Genomic DNA, 13,370 nt, shown 5'->3' on the forward strand with positions numbered 1-13,370 from the left:
GAGCTCTCCTCTTATTATTTTGACAACTTTTCTATCTAAAATTATTTCAAAATTTAAAGTAAAAAAGAGAATCATCCAGCTGTTTCTTTGTAAGCAAATAAAACTATTGACACTTCAATGCAAAGGTCCCTAGGATTTTGTGCCCACATCATAGGTATAGACAAATGATCTGAGTTTGGATAAGGGAAGGAGCACTGTGGCCTTGATACTTTTGATGCCTCTAGGAAGGGCTTCAAACAAATCATGTAGCTACAATTAGGTCTTGAAAGCATGACCCAAGGGGTAAAAGGACTTCCATAGGTGACCCCCTAAACAGCTAAGATACTGAAGTGTGAATGAACAAATCTGGTATGTTCTGAAGGCTGCCCAACTCATGTCCAGGCAAAGAAAGGGACAGTGGGTTCTCACATGGTGAGGCATCTGGAATGTCAGGCTTGATATGGAAGTGGGGTGGACATGGGATAGATTGTGGGACATGGACAATTGGGGAAATAAAGGCAGCATCTCGGGAGAAATCACTTATGGAAGAATAAGTACTGGACAAATTTCTGTGGGCAAAAATAAGAATGATGTCTGAAAGTAAAGGCCATAAGCACACACATTACGAGAGAGCTTTTTAAGGGCCCCAGCTGATTTAGATCAGGATATCCTAGAGTGAATATTATTTGGAGGAGCAATCAGTGATATGGTGTCAACTAAGAAGCTGTGCGTCTCTCAGTCTATGTCAACCAGACCTCCTCCAACTTCAGTGTACAAACAAAGCACCCAGGGACTTTGTTAAAATGCAGATTCTAATTCAGCAGGTCTGGGATAGTTTAGTAAGTTCCCAGGTGATGCCGCTGATGCTGGTCCTCAAACCGTGCCTTGAGTAGCAACAACGTAGACCATGGCAGATGTTTACAGTGGAGAGACACAGTGAAGACAGTAGTTTAAGAATATTGATCCAGGAATACTCTCAACAGCCTGGGCCAGTTCTGACTACTTTCCTGGCCTTGGTGGAAGGGTGAATAGTCACAAGGAGAGTTAATGCTGAAAGCTGAAATTTTTGTATGAAAAGCACTATCAGGCAAGTAACACTGGCTTAAAGAGCAGATAGTTATCCTGCGAGGCGGAATTAGAAACCCCAGAACTGAAGCTACAGTGCATCTGTAATGCTGACTGTTATAGCCAGTCCACTAAGCACAGTGCTGAAATGCAGTCAGATGGCCCACAGCCTCCCAGGAGCAGCAGAGGCCCAGCCAAGTAAAGGTGCCCAATGACAGCCTCCCTGCACCAGGGCCTGTGGCCTGGCCTGTTTGCATGGTAAAGTCTGGTAAACCAAGCATTTTCTTGATTCTTTTCTCCTTCATCACATACCAAATCTCCTTCATACTCTTTTATCTCTTCTCAGATCAAACCTACCATTATCCTTCTTGAGGCCTTCCAAGCTTCCCGCCGAAATGCAACCACCATGCAGAAATGCAGAAACTAAAAGGAAAGAAAAAGAGATGACTTTTGACCTCTCCTAGAGACTTATTCTGACTCTTTGCGACCCCATGGACTGCAGCACGCCAGGCCTCCCTGTCCATCACCAACTCCTGGAGTTTACTCAAACTCGTGCCCATTGAGTCGGTGATGCCATCCAACCATCTCATCCTCTGTCGCAAAGAGTTGTATACGACTGAGCAACTGAACTGGACTGAGGACTTATTCACTCCTCTTCTCAAGTCCTTCCTCCTGTCTGCACCAGGCAACAAGTTAGGAATGTCATCTGTAACCATTAATTGGGAAGGCGTTTTCATTTTCTAAGGGTATTTGGAAGGCAGTGAAAAGTGAAAGTGTTAGTCGCTCAGTCATGTCCGATTCTTTGTGAACTCATGGACCATAGCCTGCCGGGCTCCTCTGTCCATGGAATTCTCCAGGCAAGAATACTGAAGTGAGTAGCCTTTCCCTTCCCCAGGGAATCTTCCTGACCCAGGGATTGAACCCAGGTCTCCTGCATTACAGGAGGATTCTTTACTGTCTGAACCACCAGGGAAGTCCTCTTCCCTAGATGATGAGATACTATTCAATCAAATGAGCAAAGACTGAGTGCCTCCTGTCTGAACCGTGTGGCAGTCAAGACATCTGCCCTCAAGACGGTCCCCATCTACTGAGAAAGAAGAACAAGTTGAAATTGAGGCAAGTGCCAAAGGCTGCAGGATCACAAGGGAGGTGATGTCCAGCAGACTCGAGGCACTGGAGACCTGGGAGACACACCCTGAGCCAGGGCACCTGCAGCCCCACTCAGAGCCCCACCTTCTGCCGGGCAAGACACCACAGCGCCCGCCACTTCCCCCTGCACTGGCAGTGCTCGCCCTGCTATGAGCGGCAGACATTCGCTACTGAACCCCAGTCTGATTTCAGCCTTACCTGCCACACTGCCCTGTACATTCCCAGCAGATGGAGTCTTCTCTACAGCTGCCTTACTTCTCCCCAGGCTTCTCCCCACAGCCACAAAATCCTCCCACATCCCTTTGCTCCTAGTCTCCCTATTCATGCACTGCCCTGGTTTTTGCAGGCCCTTCCCAGAGAATGGAGCACACACCTCTTGATGGCGTCCATAGCACCTTGCCCACCAGCCTCCCTGCTTGCTACCCTCTGACCAGTGTTGACAAGAATCCCTTTTTTTCACCCACCCACCATGTCCCCTGGTATTTGCTTGATCCTGCTCTCATGCTCCCTGTTGTTTGGGGCTTCCCCCTTTTTCCATCCAAATCCTAGTATTTCGGGTCTGTGTTCACAGACATCACTTTGGAACAAACTGTTAGAATTCTGTTTTCCACAAGGCCCAACTCATCCCTTAGTAATCTGACAGATCATGTTTTTAAGATTCAGTCAAGTTGTAGCCTGTATCAGACCTTCCTTTTTCACGACTGAGTAATATTCCTTTGTGTTATATACACAATTTGTTTATCCATTCATCTGTCAATGGACATTTGGGTTGTTTCTAGGGTTTGAATATTACAAATAATTCTGTTATAAATATTTGTGTACAAGTTTCTGTGTGCATATGTGTTTTCACTTCTCTTGGGTACGTACCCAGGCATGAAACTGCGTGGTCATGTGATGACTCTGTTAAACTCTGTGGGAAACCACCAAACTGTTTTCCATGGCAGCTGCCTCATTTTTCTTTTCCTTGTTGCCAACATCATTATCGTTATCATAGCAGCTAATATTCAGTGGGTACACAATGGGCCAGGCTATGTTTAAAACATCATGTTGAAATTGAAAGAAACCAGGATATGTCACCCCAAAATATGCCTCTTTGGCATCTTGAGCTAAGGGCAATTAAGAGGCAACAAACTCAGGACTTCCCTGGCCGTCTAGTTGTTAAGACTCGGTGCTCCTGCTGCAGGAGTCACAGGTTCAATCCCTGGTCAAGGAATAAGATCCCTGCATGCCCACATGGAGCAGCCTAAAAAAAAGGCAACAAAGTCAGAAAAAGTGCCCCTTTCAGGATGTAAATTCTCCTTTTTCTGAAGACAGATTCTTATCAGACCAGAGATGGTCTGGCAGGGATCTGCAAACAAACCTCACTCCATCAGTGTCCTCCCTTGTTTTACCTTCCCACAGTTTGCCGCCCTTGGAAGCCTACAACTGTTTTCCTTCGTCCCATCACATCTCTCCAAATTTTCTGTTCTTTGTTTAAGATGCTAGATTAGCTGAAATTCTAAGCCACCACTTTGAGTCATTATATTTTTATACAGGATTCTCCCATATGATGTGTGCTGCACATATTAGTAAGCCGTTTTTCTGTTAATTTTTTTATTGAAGAGTCCCAAGTGAACATTTAAGGTGGGTCGAGGTATAGTTCTTCCTTCCCTGCAGTATCATCAGTGCCTTCATTTCACAGATGAGGAAGCCGAGGCCCAGGACTTGCCCGAGGCCACAGAGGTCAGATGAAGTACGGCCGGCTTTGGAATACTGTGAGCTCATGAAAGGCCTGTATACACACGGCAGCTGGGGCGCAGAGAAAGGAGAGTTCTGATGTGGCTCTGTTAAGGAAGGGGCCCTAAGCTAAGGACTGAAAGATGAGTGTTCCTGCCTGCAGATGTGGGGGAAGGATGTGCAGGCTCAGGGGAGCAGCAGAGAGAACTGAGTGAGCAAACGCACTAAGCTTGAACAGCACATGCTTCGTGTAGACAGATTATATGATGCAGAGTGATGGTTACTTTTACCACCATGTCCCTTCACCTGCACAGTACCTGGCACCAAGCAGGTGTAATAAACATGTGCTGAGTGAAGAGGTTAGAGAAGTGAATAAAAGAGAAAGCTGGAGAGATGGACAGGTGCAGGGCCAGGGGAACTTCACCTGCCTCGGTGAGGAGTTTGGACTTCATCTTGCAGGTGACCCAAAGCCTTGAGGGTCACATCAAAATTACATTTGCGCTGCAGAAAGATTCCTGCAGCAACAGTGTGGAGTGTGGCTTGGAGGAGATACTTAGAGAAGCCAGGGAGACCAGTTTGGGGGCAACTGCAACAGCCCAGGAGCAAGACGTAGCTGAAGGTCTGAACCAAGACAGTCATAGCTGGGGTGGGAAGGAGAGGAGGAGACCAGTGTGATGAACAGAAAGAAGAAATAATGTGGCAGCAGGTTAGACGTGAGGGCAGAGGGAGAAGCTGGGGTTGTGACTATTCCCAGGTTTATGTTTGGATGATGGGATTGATGGAGCCACCGGTGGGCACAGCAGGTGCCCTTGCTTGGTGACCAGTTCTCCACATTGGATGTGGTGCCCTTAGGCTGCCTGTGGGACTTGAAGGTGAAGATGGACAGTAGAGCCTGAGGATGAAGAGCTAAGGGTCACCAGCACCCACGTGATCACTGATGGCCTGGAGGCGGGGATGAGAGCCCAGGGTTGTGGGCAAAAGCAGAAGAACAGGGACCTGGAGCCAGACACAGTGACGACGCTGGGGATCATGTTGCCCACCATCACAACTGCGTCTCCCCAATCCACTTGGACACTAGGTTCCTTATGCTCGACAATTTAACTAAGCTAAGCTAGACAGTGTAGTCCAAGACCACCTTCCTTTCCCACCCACACACATAGTAACAACCTCACTTGCTTTCTTTTCCTTAACCATAGAAGATATTTCCAGGCATGTGTATGTACATGCCTCAATTTCCTTGCCATCCTGAATATCTCACTTATGAACTTGGATTCATCATTTTCGATCTTTGAAAAATATATGCCTGTATGACTCTGTGAAGGAGAGAAAGCTTTGTCTTCTCTTTAAAAAAAGAAGCCGTGCCCTTCAAAATGGGGTTTGGCGGCAATGGTGGCACAGGAGACTTGGTGCGGGGACTCGGTGCCCTGGGGCCCTGGTGGGGGCAGACCCAGATGTTCTCTGCCCCCTCAGTAGACAAGGAGTCCCACCCGGAGAGAACGAGCTCGCTGTGCCAGGGTAGGATTCCAGACCTTTGCCACAGAGATTTCGCGCTGGAAATTATTCCAGCTTCTGCTTTCATCTCAGTCTTGGGGCCTTGGGGAGGATGGGTCTGCCCTTGAACTTGTCCTTGATCTGTGGACAAGTGACAGCCTGTGGGCTGAAGCACAGCCCAGGGACATTGTAAATTCCCAGGGCCGTCATTTCTCCAAAAGCGGACCACCCTTCCCCAGGAATGACCTCTCTCTTTTTTTTTTTTTTAAAAAACTGGATCTCTACTTTGATCATCTGCCACCTCTTTCCACAACCTCGCCTCCTTGCTCCTGAGTCTGCCATGAAATTTTAATTTAAATGTTGATAATGAAATTCTCAATTTAGATTTTGTAGTTTCACCATTAGGGATGCTGTTTTAACTTCTAGACTGCCAAGAAAGGTACTCGTAAATCAGCAGTGTTCACAGCTCTGTCAAGTAGATTTCCTTAAAGCGTGGTTTCTGGATGCATTTTGTGAAGTTGCAGCTTAGGAAAACAAAAGCTCACAAATGGCTTTAAGAATGGAACCATTTTCAGATTGGCAGTCAGATGAATTTATAAACGTTTTCTCCCATTCCTTTTTTTAACTTCCCCACTCCAAATGCAGAGATAGGAAACATAATTTGTGCAGAAATGTGTTCATTCTTCTGGGGTGAAGGGGGCAGCTCGGACACTGTCTACCCCCAACAAGTGAGTCCCCCAACTCCACCCCCACTCACCACAAGCAAGGCACTGAAGCAGCGGTCAGGACACATGGAGACTGATGAAACCAGGAGGCAGCCGAAGAGACTGCTGCTAAAATACAGTCTGCACCAGCTGCAAACCTCCCCTTTCAACCACATCTCAGGGTTCATGGTGCCCTCCTGAGAACTCCTTACACCTCTTTGACACAAAGGCTGACCTTTTCTGACATTTTTTTCTCAACTCTGTTGCTGCAGGCTGCCAGGGTGTTAGGATAAATAGTGCTTAAGCAGTGCCTTCTGTTTTCTCTGTGTCTTTTAAGCACTATCTCATTTAATCCTGAACAATGCTAGAGAGAAGCAACAAGTACCTATGTTTTACAGCTGGACACCTAAGGCTCAGAGAGGCTCCTGATGAGCTGGTTAGGGTCCCCAGCTGTGAGTAGCAGAGTGAGGGCTTAGCCTTGACTTCTTAACACCTACACCCCACCCTATCACCTCCTCTGACTTTATCCTGTGTCACCTGACAGAGGGAAGCCTGGGTCACAGACGGCACAGCCACTAAGTGAGCAAGGAAGAGAATGAAACAGAACTTTTCTCTGCTCCCATTTGAGACTCTCTGGCTGATGCATTTCTTACCAGAAATGGAGTTGTCCAAGTATTTGTTTGGGGGCTAGTGGTAAAGAATCTGCCTGCCAATGCAGCAGATGCAAGAGATGCAGGTTCAATCCCTGGGTCAGGAAGATTCCCTGGAGGAGGGCATGGCAACCTATTTCAGTATTCTTGCCTGGAAAATTCTGTTGACAGAGGAGCCTGGTGGGCTACAGTCCATGGGGTTGCAGAGTCAGACACAACTGAGCACCTAAGCACACACACAAGTATTTATTTGTAAGAGAAGCAGAGCAATGTAGTGGAAAAAACATGCACCCTAGAACCTGAAGCTCGGGGACTCAGGCTTTTGCACTTGTAAGTTGGGTTGACCTTGGATGTGGGCATAAGTCACCAGACACCCTGTTCTTATTTCCTCGTCTGTATGAGGATGAACGATTGCCCTACTCTCTTCTCAAGGCTGCTATAAAGATCAATAGAGCAACAGAAATGAAATAGAAAATGTTCTACAAACTGTGTATAAATATGTTTTCTATGTGTGTGTTAATGCCTGAGAAAAGAATATTTTAGGGTCACTGAATCCATTCCTTAGCTCTGCTCTTGAGCATAACTTTCAATTTCTCTTGGCCTCAGTTTCCGCATCTTTAAAATGTGGCCAAGGGGTTCACTGAACCCTAAGTGTCTTTCTAGCTGTAACATTCAGCAGCCTAGTGACTCTTTTCTGACTCCTACCATGCTTTTCACCCAGCCCTCAGTGGCCAGGAAAACCTAGAGATGGGGTTCCTTCACACAGAGTCTTCTATCCTCAACCAAGAGGAGGCTGGAGATTAACTATCAAAGGTGACCCAAGGATATTCAACTGCAAAAAATGGCAGGATTGAGTGCTGAGAGGAATAACAAGTTTCATCCCTCCACAATGTTTTATGAGTGAACGTTATGTGCCGCATAGTGTACTAGAAATGAAACCACGTTTTAGAAACAGTCCAGAGAGGAAGATAAGCTTTAAACAAATGCTTTCCAGGTAATTATTTAATTGGAGTTGTGACATATGCTGGGAAGTAGAGCATGCCTGTTTATCAGGAGATTATAATAATGGTGGAGGTGGCGGGGGACACCTCAGGAGGATTTCCCGAGGAAGCAACATTTCAAACTGGTTCTCAAAGGAACATCTGGAATTGGCAAGGCAGGGAAGTGGTGGAGAACGGGTAGAGAATGTGCTAAGCAGAAGGAACAACCAGTGCAGAGGGCTTTTAAAGAGGAGAGTTCTTGAGGTATTTGAGTGGCTGAAAATAAGCTGATTTGGCTGGAATGCTGATGCAGTGGTGGGAGTGGGGGAGATGCGTGGCAGGACCTGAGCTTTGCGATACAGACAAGGACAGACCATGCATTACCTTACAAGTCAAGATGAGGAATTGGGGCTTTAGCCTCAGAGAATGGCTTAGTTCAAACCACTGGAAGGTTTGAAGCTGGAGGCTGTGTTCCAGGAGACTGACCCACAAGATGATTGTGGAAGCAGCCTGTCTATTAGAGGAACATAAGAGTGGGTGCAGTGAAGAGGCTAATGCAATGATTTAAGCCAAGAGTGGACAGTGGCTGGGCCTGTCTTGGTGACAGAGAACCATGGAAAGAGTTGAGAGATATTAATACTTCAGAGGGGGAACATTCAGGACGTAGTCATTGATTGGGTATGATGGGGGAAAGGCAAGTAATATATACACCATATGTTATAACCCATAGAAGTTACTAGTACCATGAACCCTAATTAGCAGATGAACAAAGGAAGTCTCTAAGAGGCTTGTCCAGATTAAAGAGCTAAAAAGTGGGGTCCCAGAACTTCAACTCTTAAGTCATAATTATTTCAGGTATGTAAAGGCTCTTCATCCCAAGGGCTATCATTACTTCATGAAAAACTCAGTGAAGGTCTGATTTCATGTGTGCTGAATTCCAACCACACTCTGGTGAAGGCCATATGATGAGAAGGGACCCAAGTGAGTGAGTGACATCATGACCCAAATAGAGTTGCTATTCAAACGCGCACCGTGGCCTCCTTACACCATCACCTAATTATAGCTCCCGAGGAAGCGTTGGACAATAATACACTGTGCAGAAGCCAATGGATGGTTGTCAGTGGGCCAGACGGTCCTTTTTATCTGAGCTGATATTCGGAAGATAACGTGTAACCAGCTCAATGAGGTTTTTGTGGTGGGGCTTCTGGATGATTGGGTCATAAATCTTTCAGGTCCAAGAGAAAGGCCTGTCCAGCTTGTGAGTTGAACAGGTTCTTCCCAACTCCGGAACTCGCACAACTGAAGGAATGCCACTTAGAGCCGTCTCTCCTCGCGTCCCAGAGAAAGGAAACAATAGAGGTCACACAGTTCTCATAAATACATGTGCATCTGACACGGAGCAAGTCACTCACTACCACAGCCGCTCTAACGCACTGGCCCAGCATGGGTTGGCCAAGACAAACATTGATTTCTTTCCAAATGTTCTGGTTTTAATGACTGTGGTTAGGTAACTTCCCCCTAAGTCCCATAACTATAAGCAGCAGAGTCTGGAAAGAGTCTCTCCAAGCACAGGGCCATCCTGCCTTAGGACCAGTCTGAGCCCCGGAGCCTCACATGCACAGTGAGGATGGTCCCCACCTTCCAGAGCCCCTGTGAGGGTTCATACCAGCAAGGTGTACCCCCTAGGCTCACTGTGAGGCTTCAACAAATGAGTTCAGCTAATTCCAATAGGGTGGGAATGGAGTACACAAGAAATCCAAACTGGAAGCAAAGTGAATGTAGATTATACAAATAGGACACTGATTTGGCCAGAATGTCTGAGATGAACATTGGAGGGTTGTGGATAAATCTGAGTGACTATTCAACATCACGTGACAACCAATTTCCCAGCTCATAAACCATGCCATGACTAAAAGCTTACTGATCCCACCTGCGCCACTCTCCTTCTCCTGGTGTGACTCACACTCCTGATTCCCCAGGCACTCAAGGCCTTCACTGCCCTTTGATTCTGTGAAAGCAGTATCACTGTGTCAAATGTACACAATAATGTCAGTACTCTTTCCCATCTAGCCTGGATTTTGCCTGCCTTTAACTGATGAATATATATTCCACTTACTGAATTAATCTGTGCAGATACAGCACCAGATGCCGGCTCTACAAACAAGGGAAGGTCTGGTCATTGGCATCGCAGGATCCACATCCCATGGGGAAGAGAGGTCTGTAAGCTCTGGTTAGGACACGATGGAGCAGGAGGTATAAATGCAGGAGAATCCAGCTGTAGAGGGAGAAGACACAGAAGCTACTGCCTCTGCTTCAGAGGAAGGGAATTCAAGAAGTGTCTGCCTTTCTCTCCATTCCACCACCTCAGGAAAACCTGGAAAGGACGACCAAGAAGTTAGCCCGTTAGCCAGCGTCCTGAGAAGTGGGTTTATCTGGGTGGTCGTGAGGAGGAAGAGCTGTGGTAATGGGCACCAGGCGAACCCCACCATGATTTAGTCCCATGAACTCCGTTTGGGAGAGATGGGGAGACGCAGGGGAGAGGCAAAGCTGCCCTCCGCAGGCTGACACAGGCAGCCAGGGCCTGGCCTCTTCTGCTCACCTCACCCCTCCCCAGTGTATCAGTTTCTTACACCCTATCCTTAGTTCCTACCACCCAGAAAGTTTTCCCCAAACGAGCGGACCAGCCATCAGCTCCCCTCCCTTGTGTAACCAAATCTCTTACCCCAAAGATATGCTCAGACTCCCTGGCCTCCACTCAGCCCTCCGGCTTCCAGGGCGGCCAGAACAGCTAGCCAGCCGGCCCAGTGCCCCACCGGTTTCTAATTAAATCAGAACACGTGCTTCTCTAGACACAGAACAATCTCTTGGAGGAGAAACAACAGGTTCCTCTAAGGTTGGCCTTCCAGTCTCACTTAGATGGCTGTTTGTGAAGGAAAGGAAAACAGGCAGGCTTGAAAGGAACAAATAGATATTTTATTGTTTTCTTTTCAAGCTCTACTGCCATCTGATGCTGACTATAAAGAACTTAAATGTGTCTCTGGAATGGCATTCAATACTTAAACAAAAAATCACATTAATGTGTTGGAGCCACAAAACTTAAAAATAAATTTCCTGTTTCCCTTCAGTTATAAAAATTTACCTAATCCTCTCCAGATTGATCAGGGTTAGCACTGTGCTATGGAAATGTACACACTTCTGAAAATAAAAGAGCTTTTCCAATTAAAAGTTAAAATCGACCCAAACACCAAAAAAGCCATGTGTGATAGAACACATCCCTGCTCAATAGGCAGGGTTGCATGGTCCAGCCGGAGGTATTACCTAAAGGCAGGGCTGATAATCCAAGTAGTTAACAGTCAGGGCTCTGGGCAAGGACTTGTCAGCAAATGGATGTGAGCCCTTGTGATGGAGTCAGGGAGATGCAGGTCCCTAATGCCAGATGGAACCTCTTTATAGCCAGAATGTAGGGAAGTGGGCTTGAATGTGCTCTGGGGGGATGTCTCCGCTGGAGGAAAGGGGACCCTGAGGGTGCTCAGGAAAATATTTACCCAGAGAACAGGAAGCTTTCACCAATTTAGCAATTGGTTCAGGTGGACCAGTACGTACCCACTAAATACTAAACATCCTTATTTTGGGCAGCTGCCACAGAAGCTGCCACCTCCTCCTGCTCATCCACCTCCTCCTCCTTCTATGGCCTCCGGCACAGTTGCTGTGACTCCCATCCCCTCTTGTCCTCATTCCTTTCCCAGTTCCTTCTCCTCCTCTCTTCCCCAGTGCTGAAGGGCAGAACCCTTGGCAATGGCTCCCCTCCACTCGGGCCATGAAGAGGCTGGAACAGTCTCTGAGCCCCTCTGAGCTCATTTTGAATCTCAGTTTTTTCTTCAACAAAATTGATATCCCCACCAGCTTTGGGTCATCTTCAGACATGGGATCAAGCCCTGAGCCTTTGGAGTGGGAACACTGACTCCAAGACCCTAGACTACCAGAGAATTAACCCTAGGGAATATCAGATAGTGAGAACTCACACAAAGGAAACCACTTGAATACAAGACCCGGCCTCACCCAACCACCAGTAACATCCTGTGCAGAACACCTCATCTAAACAACAGACAAAACAAAAACACAAACCAAATCACTGGCAGACAGGATTACCACCTCACTTAGCCTTGCCCATCAGAGAAAAAACAAACAAAAACTCAACACAAATCTCACCCTATACAAAGCTTACACAAACCACTGGACCAATCATAAAGTGAAAGTGAAGTCGCTCAGTCGTGTCTGACTCTTTGCGACCCCGTGGACTATAGCCCGCCAGGCTTCTCCATCCATGGGATTCTCCAGGCAAGAATACTGGAGTGGGTTGCCATAGGAGGGCAGAAACCAAAAGGAAAAAAGAATTCAACCTTGAAGCTTGGGAAAAGAAGACCTCAAACACAATAAGTTAAACAAAAAAATAATGAAAAGGCAGAGAAATGCTACACAAATGAAGGAACAAATTAGAAACACGGAAGTCCAAATAAATGAAGAGGAAATAGGCAAACTACCTGAAAAAGAATTCAGAGTAATGATAGTAAAGATAATTAAAAACCTTGAAAACAAAATGGAGAAAATGCAAGAATCAATTAACAAAGACCTTGAAGAATTAAAGAATAAACATACAAAGACAAACAACACAATTACTGAAATTAAAAATACTCTAGAAGGAATCAATAGCAGAATATCTGAAGCAGAAGAATGAATCTGTGAGCTGGAAGATAAAATGGTAGAAATAACTTTTGAAGAACAGAATAAAGTAAAAAGAATGAAAAGAACCAAGGATAGTCTCAGACACCTCTGGGACAATATCAAACGCACCAACATTTGAATTATAGGGGTCCCAGAAGAAGAAGAGAAAAAGAAAGTGTATGAGAAAATTTTTGAAGTGATTATAGTTGAAAATTTCCCCAACATGGAAAAGGAAATAGTCAATCAAGTCCAGAAGGTACAAAGAATCCTATACAAGATAAAACCAAGAAGAAACACACCAAGATACCTACTAATCAAACTAACAAAGACTAAAAACAAAGAAAGAAAGCAGGAAGGGAGAAGCAACAAGTAACATACAAGGGAAACCCCATATGTTTAACAGCTGATCTTTCAGCAGAAACTCTGCAGGCCAGAAGGGAATGGCAGGATATATTTAAAGTACTGAAAGGGAAAAATCTACATCCAAGATTATAGTACCTGGTAAGCATCTCATTCAAAATTGATGGAGAAATAAAAAGATTTTCAGATAAGCAAAAGTTAAGAGAATTCAGTACCACCAAACCAGCTTTACAACAAATGTTAAACAGACTTATATAGTAAAAAAATACTAGAGAAGAAAAAAGATCTACAAAATCAACCCCAAATAATTAAGAAAATGGCAATAGGAACATATATAACAATAATTACTTCAAATGTAAATGGATTAAATGCTCCAACCAAAAGACACAGACTGGCTGAATGGATTAAAAAAAAAAGACCCAAATATATGCTGTCTATAAGAAACCCACTTCAGACCTAAAGATACATATAGACTGAAAGCGAGAGGATAGAAAAATATATTCCCTGCAAATGGGAAGCAAAAGAAAGCTGGAGTAGCAATCCTAATATCAGAC

General features: G+C 45.6%; 1 long non-coding RNA gene across 5 annotated transcripts; it reads right to left on the reverse strand.

The window, feature by feature from the left end:
• Positions 1-6,984: 6,984 nt before the first annotated feature.
• On the reverse strand, positions 6,985-11,260 carry LOC129632883 (uncharacterized). 5 transcript variants are annotated; one of them, XR_008704728.1, is made up of 3 exons: positions 11,053-11,260; positions 9,851-10,108; positions 6,985-9,063 (listed from the first exon to the last, which is right to left on the reverse strand). It is a non-coding gene; the product is annotated as an uncharacterized LOC129632883 (long non-coding RNA). The 5 variants fall into 5 exon arrangements; XR_008704727.1 differs by lacking the exon at positions 11,053-11,260 and adding an exon at positions 10,457-10,604; XR_008704729.1 differs by lacking the exon at positions 11,053-11,260 and adding an exon at positions 10,385-10,457.
• Between the last annotated feature and the right edge of the window lie 2,110 nt (positions 11,261-13,370).

The sequence above is a fragment of the Bubalus kerabau genome, chromosome 18, assembly GCF_029407905.1.
Source record: "Bubalus kerabau isolate K-KA32 ecotype Philippines breed swamp buffalo chromosome 18, PCC_UOA_SB_1v2, whole genome shotgun sequence".
NCBI lineage: Eukaryota > Metazoa > Chordata > Mammalia > Artiodactyla > Bovidae > Bubalus > Bubalus kerabau.